This window comes from Cygnus atratus, chromosome Z, assembly GCF_013377495.2.
Source record: "Cygnus atratus isolate AKBS03 ecotype Queensland, Australia chromosome Z, CAtr_DNAZoo_HiC_assembly, whole genome shotgun sequence".
In the NCBI taxonomy this organism is placed as follows: Eukaryota; Metazoa; Chordata; class Aves; order Anseriformes; family Anatidae; genus Cygnus; species Cygnus atratus.
Genome location: NC_066396.1, coordinates 38,004,058 through 38,017,581, shown reverse-complemented (window position 1 = coordinate 38,017,581; position 13,524 = coordinate 38,004,058). Strand labels below are relative to the sequence as shown.

Sequence of the window (13,524 nt, the reverse complement as noted above, 5' to 3'; positions counted from 1 at the left end):
TTACTTGCCTCTTACACTGTGCTAACTTAATTTGCTTTTCATTCCCAGGTATTTAAAAGACCATTATTTTGCCATCAGACTTTACTGTCTGCCAATTAAAGCTTTAGATCGATGATGTGGAGAGGGAACTTTGTTATAAAAGGTTTCAGGTAGACATATTGAAAACATCTGGTTTGAATTGCTTTTCTTTTCTCTCTCTTTTTTTTTTTTATGTCTACAATTTTTAGCAGATATAACAGTTTTCCTGACATTTTTAATAATGTTTTTTCCAGTATTGTTCTGCAAAGCAAAACATTTGTGTCTGAATGCCAGATTTGCTTAGCACTAATTTCTAAGAGCATAAGAGGAAAGGCTTCAAACGCTGCAGGACTTGTTTGTTTTGTCTTCTTGGATCTAAGAACTTAAAATATGCTGAATAGAAATACGCTAATATGGGTTGCACTTATGACATATATTCCTAGCATATTGTTTTCCCTTTACCTATCTAGGTAATTCTTGGTGGGACCAATATAACAGTTTTGCTCAGCTCTTCTGAGTCACATGATCAGAAGTCATTAGTGTCCAAGGGAACATGAGGTAGGGCTTGTTAATAATTGAGTGGATAACCACCTGAATTGAAAAATACTGGTGCTATCTGTAGTTATTCACTGTCATCTTAAGTAATAAAAGCCATGTTAGTAAGGTCTCTCTTTTGTACAGTAATTTGAATTTGGGTCATTTTCTTTCTGTCTGTGTAGTTATGGGAAATGGCTGCACTTTTGAGGTGCAGAAAATCATAGTAATTGCATTATACATGAGAACTGTGCAAAGGGGCAGATAGTATAAAGATATACACTTTCCCCCTACAGAAAGAGCATTTCTAGAGAAAAGAAAAATGGATGAAAAGATCATTGTTAGCAGACCTGAATATACCATACAATTAAAACATTTTTAATAGTAGTGCCATTTCTGATGGCTATAATATGACTGTCCTTCAGTATTTAAAAATACAACAGGCAGTATCTTCATATTTAACTTTAATAAATAAGATTGTTCTGCTGTACCTTTCCTTTAACTTTTTCAAGCAAATTTTCTCAGTCACAGAAACTAGAGTGGAAAATCTTTCGCTCTCAGTTACAAAAGTAGACTTTTCTTGTCTAGACAATATCAGAATTAAGTATTGCAACACATTTTTGATTGTGATTTTCTAACTAGATTCTTAGATTTCATCAGCTATCATACTTCATGAGGAGATACCAAATTTGCATCTAATCATTTTATTGTTTTCATGAAAGGCTATATCTTTTTTTTTTTTTTTTTTAATGCAAGAACAGCATATCCAACTCAATGACACAGCACTATGATGATGACAAAAAAAATTCCACCAATGCCACTCTTCTACTGGTAGCCTCTTCTCTTCTTAAAGCTTGTTCTTGTTTCTTTTGGAAGAGAAACCATATGAAAGGCTTTTGAGAAAGATTTAGTATTTCACTGGTGTGTCAGAAACTATACCCATGATTCATTTGGTATTGCTCTTTCTTTTTATCTCATAGATGGTGATAGGCTCTGTCAGCTGCTCAAAGGGGTGAGGAGGTCTTACTGAGGGCTCTTACTGTGGCTTGAGAACAGGCTCTGACAAATCAATCCGATGCCAGGCAGATTTCTGTAATTAACCAATTGTCCCCCAAAGTTCTGCCTGGCTAGAAATTTCACATTTCTTCTATTGTTCACTGCTCTTCAAGGCTTAAAAGCTATTGTACTCTGTCTCAAACACAACCACATTTCTGTGATGGTTGTCACTCATAGGTACTGAGAGGTGCATATGAACAGGTAAACAGGTATACAAGGTATAAAAACAGGTTCTCTTCCTCCCCCCCCCCCTTTTTTTTTAAGGAAGGATTCGTACAGTTATGGTGAAAAGGTTATACTGTATTTAGCCCTAATGAATTTTCAGCTATGTTCATTAATTTTTTGTTGGGAAAATAAAAATAATAAAAATAAAAATAAAAAATCAGAGGGATGGGGAAGCAAAAATCATATAAGAAAAATGTTTACATTTGTTATATCAAATGATTGTGCCAGAATAGCTGATTCACTGCATTGCCTATATTACAATGCTACTAGTACAGTTTCATTGATTAGATTTAATTTGAAGTTGATTTGATTAGTTGGAAGGAAGTTTGGTAAATTTTCAAAATTAAAACTTCCCTGAATAGGTTATCCAAGGCACCTAAGATAACTTACCTTGTCTACTACAAATTTTGTGTGTGACCAATCCACAAACAGACCGGGCCAACAGCAAATTACTAGACTACCTATATCCATATCCTTCAGAAGAGTTTAGTCACTCCACACAGGTTTACTAATTATACTTTGAATCAAACTGCTCTCAAAATCAAGTGTCAAAGCAAAACCAAAAATTTATGAGTCTCCATTCCTTTTTTTTTTTTTTTGGATGTGGCCCTAATACATTTCAGTGTAGAGGAATATGTTTTCATGTCACTGGTCAGAACAAAGCTGTTATAATGTCTGCAGTTTCTCTACACTCCATTCCATGCCATCCTAGAGGTCTTTCAAGCTTTATCATGCGCTTGGAGGTCCTATTGAATGTGATAATCCAAATACAACACAGCACATGTTTACATGCTTAGCTGGTGCATGCTTACCTTGTTACTTCTTTTTCCTGCAACAGACATGACTCTTAGTTAATAATTCTTATTATTATTTTTATTCTTATTCTTATTTAAATTGTTGGCCTGCACATCTATTATTCACATGCTGTACTTGGAAACAGAAGCCCGTGGTAGTGTTTAGAAGAGTGACTTAAAAGCACTCATTCTTTCTGTCAAAAGCACAATCCACATCTTCAGGAGTGCAAAAGAGAATTGCTGACAGAGGTATTAAAGCAAAGTTCTGGGCTTGTTGTTTTAGAAAGGTTTGATGTTGTATTTTGTATTATTAATGAGCACAAGAATCAAGATTAGAAACCCAGCAGCGAAGCTTTCTTTGTGACTGACCTTATAACATGGCAGGCAATCTTCCCATTTGTGAAAGCTTATTTGAGTTTAATGTAAAGCACAAAATCCCCTTTCTCCCCCCAGCTGGATGTAGCACAAATTCATGAGAGGTTCAAGATCCCCACTGAAATAATTCTTCTGTGTTTGTCATCTCACTACACTGTTTCCAATATTTGGGCTTGATAAGTTGAAGGGATGTGATATAAGCACACTTCAAAGGCAACATTGCTGCCAGTCAAATACCCTTTGCTGATAGATACAAAGCAGTAATGTTTGAGACATTTTATTTTTTTCTTATATTAAAGAGGATATACAGAGACTTCAAACTGAACTATGTATGTTTCCTCTGGCTTCACTAACTTACTGAAGGTGATTGCAGTCACTGGTGGATAAATAGTCCTGTCTTATTAGGTTGACAACTGGACATTATAGAGTGTAATCCAGAAAGTTTAAAGTGTAGTAAGTTACAGGAGGCAGAGAGTGGTCAGAGTGCTTTATAGGAGTAAAATCAAGAAGTTTCAGTTCATACTTTGCTTAAAGTATTGAAGACTAAGACCTATATTAGACATGAAAAACTTGAAAATATTTCCTCTTATAACTTACATAATTACAAAACTTACTTAAATCATTATGTTTTGTTTTTTATTTTAAAAATGTAAGGTCTACTTTTGTAACAGACCAAGGCAGTAACTGTAGAAAAATGTTTGGGTTTCTGGTTCTGCTGGGTTAAACAGAACTGAAGAAAGCAATTTTCTCATTCCTGAAAGTGAGAAACAAACACCTTATATGATTTCTCTCTGCTTTTCTTGAGAGACACAGGCTCATGTAAACTGCAGTTTTAATTAACAAGTCAGACCACATCCTTTATACAGTCTCTGAAGCAATGGTTCCATTGTTTCAGAAAGCTGTTTTGTTTTGTTTTGTTTTCTCATAGAGGCACAAAGACTCAAGTAAATAGATAAAGCTTCACAAGTTTATGACAGCCATAAGGAGACAAACTTTGCTTCTTGTCAAGTCTGTTGAACCTTAACAGCAAATATATATGATATGGTAACATTTTTCCTGTCCTCATTCCATGTTTGCACAGCAGTTCAACTGATATCTTCTCTGTGAAACTTGTGTATGTATGGTCAGTAAAATCCACCGAGGTAAGGGTTTTTTTTTTGTTTGTTTGTTTTTGTTTTGTTTTGTTTTAACTTTGTACAGCCTGGACTCTTCTTTTTTGATATCCATCAGCCCCCAAGATCCTGAGGAAGGTTGAGAGCAGTCAGAAATATGTCAATCTAGGGGAAGAAGAGACATGGTGAAACAACAGACAGGATTATTAGAGTCACACTGAATGCAAAGGAGAGGCAATAATATATATCCTTAAATATGGAATTATGCTTTGTTGTATGGGGAGAAGTGCGAGGGATTCTTGTGCAGCCATTGTAATAAAATCATTTCTGTACATGGCCAAAACCTGGGACAAGTACTTATTCACTGAATGCAGGTAAATAAATCAATTTTTGATAACCAGATTATGCAATCCATACTCAAGGAAAAAATTGAATAATATAGATCAATGGATTCAGCATTAGAGCAACCATCAAATATTCCTACTTTTCAGAAGGTGACTCAAAATTAAGAGGATATTTGTTGGCATTTCTAATCATAGGAAAAATATTGGTAAATTGGTGAATCAGAGAAGAGTGGAGCATAAGCCATGGGCTGAATCTATTCAGTGCTTCAAGTCTTTGAGAATGTGTGTGAATGTGAAGGGTGCTAGCTCCTTCTCCAGAAGTGTCACAATTCATTGCATATTGGGTGTAGAATGGAAGAGAGTGCTCTGCTTATAGGCAAACCCATATGAACTGTGGTGCTTGTTCTGATGATCTCCAGCAGTAATAAATGTCTAATCGCTCTACTGTTACAGAAGAATACTGCATTTCTACATAAACTTAATGGGTATATTGGAACAGAATGGTTTTCTTGACAGACAGTAAGCCTAGTCTTGCTGCAGATTTCATTTGAAGACAACTTAGTCACCCAGTGGTGAGCCATTGATACTAGATCAACAATATTGTGGAGGCTGATTTGATTGCACAGGTCTGTGTATAGCATTACAGAGGAGTACTGGTGGTACTTTGCTTCCAAAAGAGACATTTTAGGTACATCTTCATGGAATAGATACTCACAGTCCCACTGGAAATAGTACCTCTATAAATATGGTCCTGTGGAAAAAAAAAATATATAATAAAAGAAATCAGTAGTTCCACAGGCATCAGAACAGACCCATATTTTCAGATAATAGTTGATGACAAGCAATTCACTCCAACACTAAATCCAATAGTGTGAGAATGATACACGAGATGTAATGTGTGAGCTTACCAATTCCAAAATCTGTAGTTTCCAATAGTGATTTTTTGATAGTATTACTAGGTGGTTTGTGAACCACAAAGGTGGTTTGTGTTAAAGTCTAACATACCTGATTTGCTTCTGAATGGATTTAGCCTTAAATCCCTCTTTACATGTTTCAAAGAGATGTTGCATGCATTTCCGGGAACAGACCTTTTGTCAAGATGAGCAGGTCACTCCCTAGAAGGTAAAATGAGAAGTGGTCAGACAAAAAAATAATAATAATAATAATAAAATAATAATAATAATCATCATCATCATCATCATGCCGGAGAAGTCAGCTGGACACTGCAAGTTTTCACAGTGAAATTTAATAATAGACAAGCTAAAATCTGAGGGCGGTATTTTCAGTTTGTCTTAGACATGCTGTTTCTTACATGTCTGTGATTTTCTTCAAATTTTCTATGGATAATCTTATACTTCTCAGTTCTTAAGACCCATTCAGTGTATTTCAAAGCCATTTGAGTTCAAACCAACAGAGGAAGTCTGTCGCCCTAATGTTATAATGCTCTCCAAAGATCCTTTTCTTCTGCACTTAAAGGTATAGCTTCTGTTATCATTTCTGAAGTCCTGGTACTAAAATGCTCTGCACAGTGTACTAATATACCTTTTATGGCATGCTCTCTGTCATTCCCTTCTCTTCCCCTTCACCCGGTCTAGTGGAGTTACTCTTCACTGGCTCTGGGAAAACAAAATAGAAAAAAAAAAAAAAAAAAAGAAAAAGTCTATTAAAAAACCTTTCCACCTATTGCTTGTGCTAAGCCTTTTGCTGTGGTTCCCCCATATATGCCCTGATTAAAGGAACTGGATTCTCTATACAATTGTATTGATTTTTCTTTAAACCAGGAGGTAGCATCACCATTTTTGTATCTTTAGCTTGCAAGTGGAATAGAACTTGATTCACATTGTTGAAATGTCCCCAGGGCTGTGGAGACTTAGATTTACAGATCACAAGACTTCAGGATGCAGCAAGAATATTCTTTCTGTTCTGTATCCACAAGAGAGGAAGGCCAACATCCAAAAGGGCATTTGCAAGGTGGATCAGAGCTTGCAAGGCTGAAGAATATACAAAGCAAAAGAGAGCAAGTGGCAGGCTCATCTGATCACATTCCCCAGGGACAATACCTACTTCCTACAATGAAAGAGCATAAGCTCCTTCTTTGAAATTGTGCAGGGCCACAACCCAGAAGCATCTGTTCAATTTCCTCTGGCTCTGGAAGTTAAGACCAGGGGGCTGCAGCCTTCAAGAGAGCACTACAGTAATTTATAGCCTCTTTAATAACACTGTCTTCCTTTATTTTTAAACTGCAGTGTAATGTAGGAGTAAATGAGAAAGAAGACCTGACCTGCAGTTAATCTGGCACAGCTTCACTGACTTCAGCAGCCCTGCACCAGTTCACACCAAATGAGGTTCTGAAGAACCAGTACAGTCTTGTACATACACACACACATTCTTGTCATTTCCTTTGCTCCCCAGATAGCTGGATGCTTTTTGATTTATAAATAAATAAATAGAGGAGGAAAAAAAAATAAACAGAACAGATCTGGAGCAAGAGAAGAATGTAATTGTCTGTGGAAGCATCTTGTGCCTGTTCTTAGCAAGAGTAAAGTGGCTGGATGGAAGTGAATCCAACTTGGATTCACTTGGTAATCTTCCTTGGTAATCTTCACATTTGTCCTGAAATGATGGCCAGACCGTGCTTAGTCTAACCAAATAATTTTGACCAGGGCTGTCCCTTAGAATAGATTTCATGTACAACAGCTGAAGGACTCCCTCAGCTATCAATTTCCCTAGGATGTCTCCTGCAGATTGTGTCCTCAAGTATTTGTAGTCTTTAGAAAAAAAAACGTAATATCCAATTGATTGCCTATTTTCATTTGAATACCTACATCTCTCAGGAGCAGATTTTTTGTTTGCTTGTTTGTTTTCTACTGTAGTACATTAGTGAGTGTCTGTGCACCAACTTTTATGGTTTATTTTCTTTCTAGGTTGCCTTTATATACCTAATCCTGTGATTGTGTTTGTTATAATATGCTAGCAACTACTCAGCAAATTAGACTGAGAGAATTAACTGTCAGGACATTAAGGAATAAGGTTATATTTTATAACATCAATTGGTGTCAGATTCCTACCTTTCTTTATCTTGAAAATACATATCACATGAAAAGATTCCTTTTTCTGTTTAATGTCATCAGGCAGAAAAAAACAGATGCAACATTTTTCATAAATATGTAAATAAGGCCTTTTCATGATCTGTTGAAGTTGAAACAGTTAAAAAAAAATGAAAATAAAAATAAAAATAAAAAAAAGCTAAGTACCTGACAGCCCTTTTATTCAGCTTGTTTATTGGTTCAATCTGTTAAGCCAGCATGTAAAAAAACTTTCTGGTCAAAACACAACTAGCAATGCATGGATATCTGACTTCACAGTACTCTATGCTATAAATGAGTAGTTTTTATTTCATATTTATTCAGCTTTTGTAGTTGTTCCTTGAGATCATTTTTTTCAGCTGTGAGTCAGTGAGATACATCTCTAGGTATGCAAATTTAGAATTGAAAACAATGTTGTATCATTATACTTTTTGTAAGAGTTTAAATATTACCATTTATACTTCTGGTAATTAGGACTTCTGAGTCTAAATTCTGCCTCCTCCAACGTTGGTGGAGGCAGAACACACCTAACAAGACATATAGGGTGATTTATTAGGCTGGTAGTCAAGTGATAATTCATAATTTGAAAACCATTGTGTCTGGAGTCGTTTCTCAGTACCAATTTGACCTTAATTCCTGCATCAGAAAGGTTTGTAATATTCAGCAACAATGTATTGGTTTCTTTCTGACTCAGGCAGAACCAATTTTCAGTTACACAAATTAGAGAGAGAATTAAAAAAAAAACTTCAATGTTGTTCATTTCTTTTGGCCATTTCTTTGATCCATGTTTTTTTATCTGAAAGTGGTGTGTCTAATAGGGAACTGTAATATATTATGAAACATTGAGACTTAGAAATCTTGTTAGGCAATCACTACTTCAGCAGAATGAAATGCTGTTGCAACAGGAGGAAAATTATACACCAATTATTTATCCAGTCAAGAAAAATTATGCCCCATAACATCAAAGGCTTCCATTTATGAAATAATAGAGAGAGGGCAATTCCTATTCTTTTAGCAAGCCAGGGAATTTTTATTCATCTAAAATGCAGAAGGCCAAAAGTTTGGGACCTTATTTAAGATTATAATTCCACAGCATCACGTGTAGCCTACGTGACTGGTTCTAGGAACAGTTATGAAAAAAAATAGCTGTGTAATGTTTATGCAGATTTAAATGAGTTATTATAAGTAATTAACTCATCCTGTTTCTTATTATCCTTCAAAGAATTTTTTCCTCGTTGTTGGAAAAATATTTTTTCAGGCTGCTTTTTCCCAGCTCATGTATTTGTTTGTTTTCTGTACTTTACCTAATCTTCAATAATTATCCCTATTTTGATAAACTTTGGAACTCTCCCCTAGTATTTCCCCATGCATCAGTTTCTTTTCTTGAACATTCCTCAAGTGTTGTATCTAATCAGAACAAGCATTCATAGCAAAGCATCTGAGATGGTGGCAATTTGAACAACTTTTTTCAATAGTAGGTAGGATTAACAATTTTCTGTACGTGGCAGCCTTATTGCATCTTGAAAATGAAGTCCTGTCTGTTTTATCTTTGGCACAAATTCCAAGAGAATGAATATGCAGAGCTAGTAGAACAGAATTGTTAAAATCTGAATCATCTCTTATTCCAACAAGTACTTTATGCAAAAGGTTAAGACATGAGAAAATTATTTAGCAGGGAAAGTTTACCTTGAAATGAAGTAAACTGACAGAACCCTCCCTGGAAATAAAAAAAAAAAAAACCTTGGGAATGTATAATGGGCAAGTGAGGAGAATTCTTTCTGAGCACAGAGAACCCACAAAGACTCCCAAGGGAAAAGTGAATTAGTAAGAGGTACTGTGTTTAATGTATTAGCTGTCTTGTAATAAAAGTGCTCTCATTTTATGTCTTGTTTTTCTTTGCTTTCTTTTTGACAGAAAACCTGTGTAAAGCTTGCAGTGTTTTGTGTTTGTCTACTTTGTGCTTGGTACATGACAGACACTGCATGTCCTCACACGTATAACCTGTGAAGCAGGACATGATCCCAGGCAAAGGACCATATGGTAGCCTAGAAAAAGAAAAGTGTTGTTCCAGGCTTAGCAACTTTATTAGTGGATTTATAATAAAAGCAGGAGTTTCAGACCCCTAGAACTCCTAGGGTAATAACAGGAGTTTTACCCCTAAATTTCCTCAGTACTTATTAACTGTACAAATCAAGGTTAACTGGGATATTCAGTTGATATTACTTCAATGTAAAGGGTGTCCAATGGGTTCTGTTTAGTCAGGTACATCACATGTAGTCTAAAAACACTGAGCAAATTAACTTTTTATCTCTGGATACTTGCTCGTATGATACAGGTATTATTTCACAAGACAGCTTTTTTATCTGTTATAATTTGGTATCGTACACCTACTATTTTAATTCTCTATTTCTTATATGCAAATGAAACAAAAACAACTGATCGAAAGGAAGGTTAAGATTTATTTTCAGAATTTCTAGAAAATAAATATTATTATTAAATGATTAGGCTGGAATAAGAAATGTATTTTATGCGCAGATAGCATCAGAAAAAAATATATATATATTTCATTACATAGTTCCTCAAGCAGTCTTCCTCCCTTTCTTAATGAAATGGAACAGTCTATGCCTTTATCACTTCTTCCATTTAATCTTGTTAACACAGTCTGTTAAGACTCTACTTTTGCAACAGCACAGGTGTAAGTGTGAATAAGTAGACTGGTAGAGAGAATACTGTTCTGCACCTAGCAGTCTTATTTATTTACAACAAAATGTGTGATATTCAACCCAGAATAAAAAACGATGCAACTGGTGAGTCCAAATATTTTTTTTCTTCCCTTCCTTAACTATATGAGGTATTCCCATGAAGAATAAAAAGGGAAATGTTAATCGTACTGTACCAAATCTATCTTTGAGACAACTCCTCTTGGAGTTTTACTAAAGATTAATTCTTCCCACTGTGTAAAAAAATGACAGATTAAGTTAGGAAGTAGACAGTTGGGAAGTATAACATTTTTCAGACCGCAACAGATGCAAATCCAAGAATATCTCCAGCTGATTTGATTTCTTTTCAAAAGATAGGGCAAAGATTTTAAATAAAAATGTGTAAAAGTGAAAATCCATAGTGATGATCAAAAATGTGATCAAATTCAAGAAACACCAAGAAGAGAATATAGGGAGGATTTCTGAGATATTCCAGACTGAAATCACTTTTATTGTTTGCTTGTTGTTGTCTATGTCTCTTGTCAATTTGCTTTGTAGGAGTTATATTGTGCCTAATATATGGGGGAGAGTAGTATGAGGAAAGTGATTCAGGAAAGCGGGTGGGAAATTATTCCTTTGACTGTGATGATAGTTACATAAAGTCCCAGACGGTGCAAGTTAGATCTCCTTTTTTTGCTACACTGCTGTAATTCTACTTGAGTGTGTTGAATTACTTCAAATTTACTTAGTACTACTCAGAATCAAAATCTTTAACAGCAGAATCACATTTCCCCATCCCTTGGGCAGACAGCCTGATGATTTTCTGTCTTAAAAGAGAGGAAGGAAAAAAAAAAAAAAAAAAAAAAAGGAGAGAGAAAGAGAGAGAGAGAGGGAAAAAAAAAAAGCAACTCTTCCATTTTTAAGACAACTTTTGCTACTGAATCATGCTCATTAACAAATATAAAGACATAAACTATGGTTATGTATTTTTCCTTCTCAACTTTTCATTGAGCTTTACAATTGCTATTTTGGCAAGATGTTTTAAGCTCTAAAACATTGAACATGAAAAGCTGCATTAATTAGTGGTTTCTTGGGACTACAAATGTACAATATATTTAACTTACTAAAATGTTTTTGTTTCTTAAGTTGCATCATACTCTGTGGTTCACCAAAGTGTTGTTAATCAAAGTATATGATTGTAACAGTGAAATCAGATAAAATTTTCTTGAAGGTATCTTGTATAAGGCAGACAGAAAACAGTATAATTAAATATTTTTAATAGTAACGGACAAATGGAATGACAGAGATTCCAGGAACAAAAATCTTTTCAGGAAATAGGACTTCTTTTCAGGAAATAGGGCAGAGGAAAAAAAAAAAAAAAAAAAAAAAAAATGATATTGGCAAAAATCTTATTATTCAAGGTGCAAAATAACCAATTATGCTCCCTTTCATTCTGTTTTGCCATTCTCACACCTTGGTTTATAGTCTACACTCTGTTGTGATTGATATTCTCTGTACAGGACTTCTTGAAGGTCCTTTCACTTTGCTGTAATGAAATGTACGTGTTTAGAACTACCCAGTTTGTGTACTTCTTTACTGATTAGTGTTGGGCTACCTTACATGCTTAATTTTCAATATTTGATAAAAGAAAACAATGAGAATTAAATATCCAGTAATGTAATCATGACATTTGTTTGCAACAATCAGTGATATGACTACAAAAATTCATATTGAAGAGTATATTTGGGGAACATTGAGCAGATGATCACTGAACAAAGTTAAATATTTCAATAATTTTGCAGACATTAAGGCAGACTAATTAAAATTGCTCAAAGAAAGGGGTGTTTAGCTAGTTAAAGTGTTACAGTATACATCATCAGTTATTCTAGTTTAAGAGATAAGGTATTAGGGTAATTAATAAAGCAAAAGAAATATTTTGTGTGATTTCCATAGTGGAATATTTATGGTATGTAATATATCATTGTTAGATGTGAAAGTTTTTTTCTGTATCTTGTCATATGTAGAAGAGAAAAAAAGGTTGGAAAGATTCTATGATTCTATGAAAGTAATGTTTTCCAGAGTTTGCAAAAGCCATTAGTAACCACTGATTGTACTTCAAAAATGTGTTTAAATCATTTTAAGTCACATTTTCATAACTTGTTAAGTAAAATGTCATCTTTGGATACAGTGTCCTCAGAGATAATATTTAAGGTAACTGTAATAATGGTTAGGTAAAAAAAAATAAAGTGCATACAGGATACAAAATTATGGAACTTTCTATGTACATTACTTCATGTACTTTTCTTGACTTTGAAGTGTTTTTTTGTTCCTTTTAGTGCTGGCATTTTAAACATGGCATTTTCGTATGAAAACTTAACAATGACAGTAGTTATTTTTGTTGGGTATGTGTTAGGTTTGGAGATTTTTAAATCTAAAGTCCCTTCCTACCTCTTCCAATATTTTGTTTATAAAAGGTAGACCATACCTGAGACCTCAAAAAAAGTCAGTATGTTTGAACATTCAACATAATTTGAATATAATTTAATGTTCAAAAAATACAAAAATTTAAAACATAAATACCCAGTTATCTGAATGGTGAGTTTGTGTACTTATATGAAGTTAAAGTTCTTTTCTGTTCTAAGTATCACATAGAGATTTTTGTGTTTCTATTGTATTTTTAATTTTATTTATTTCTAGGGGTGTAAAACTTACTAATTTCCAGAAGATATGATACTGTTTGATTCTATTCTGTTATCTTATATGCGTATAAAAGAAAAAAAAAAAGAAAAAAAAAGAAAAAAAAACTTTAATTTCCCTGAGTCTTCCATAGTTTTCAGACAATTTTTGCATGAAATAAAAATATCAGAAATAGAATACTCAAGAGGTGGGATGATAGAAGACTGTTCTGACCCAGCTGGCAATTTCTCCAAACCTGAACTCTTTGTAGTTCCAGCAACTCTATTTTATGTTCATCTACAGGTTGAAGAAACCTCTTAAATCCTTAATTATTCACACTACATTGTATTATTTCACTCTCCATCCTTGGTGCTGCTACAGGTTTTTTTCCCTTACCAGTGCAAGTGCTTGGGAAGCTGTTCAGAAAATAAGCAGTTGTAGAGGAGGAGTTCAATAAGATTATACTTGAAACCTCCATTTATACAGAGGCTGCCTTCAGGCTCTGTTGAGTGGCACCTGAGTCATGAATACTGAAATTGCTGAGTGCCAGTTGCTTCTGTCGGACTGTACAGTGGTCCTCCTTTCTGCTGATGTTTTTGCTAAGC

General features: G+C 34.5%; 1 long non-coding RNA gene across 1 annotated transcript; it reads right to left on the bottom strand.

The window, feature by feature from the left end:
• Nucleotides 1–5,120: 5,120 nt before the first annotated feature.
• On the bottom strand, nucleotides 5,121–6,096 carry LOC126913640 (uncharacterized). Its single transcript, XR_007709288.1, has 3 exons — nucleotides 6,001–6,096; nucleotides 5,464–5,573; nucleotides 5,121–5,209 (listed from the first exon to the last, which is right to left on the bottom strand). It is a non-coding gene; the product is annotated as an uncharacterized LOC126913640 (long non-coding RNA).
• Between the last annotated feature and the right edge of the window lie 7,428 nt (nucleotides 6,097–13,524).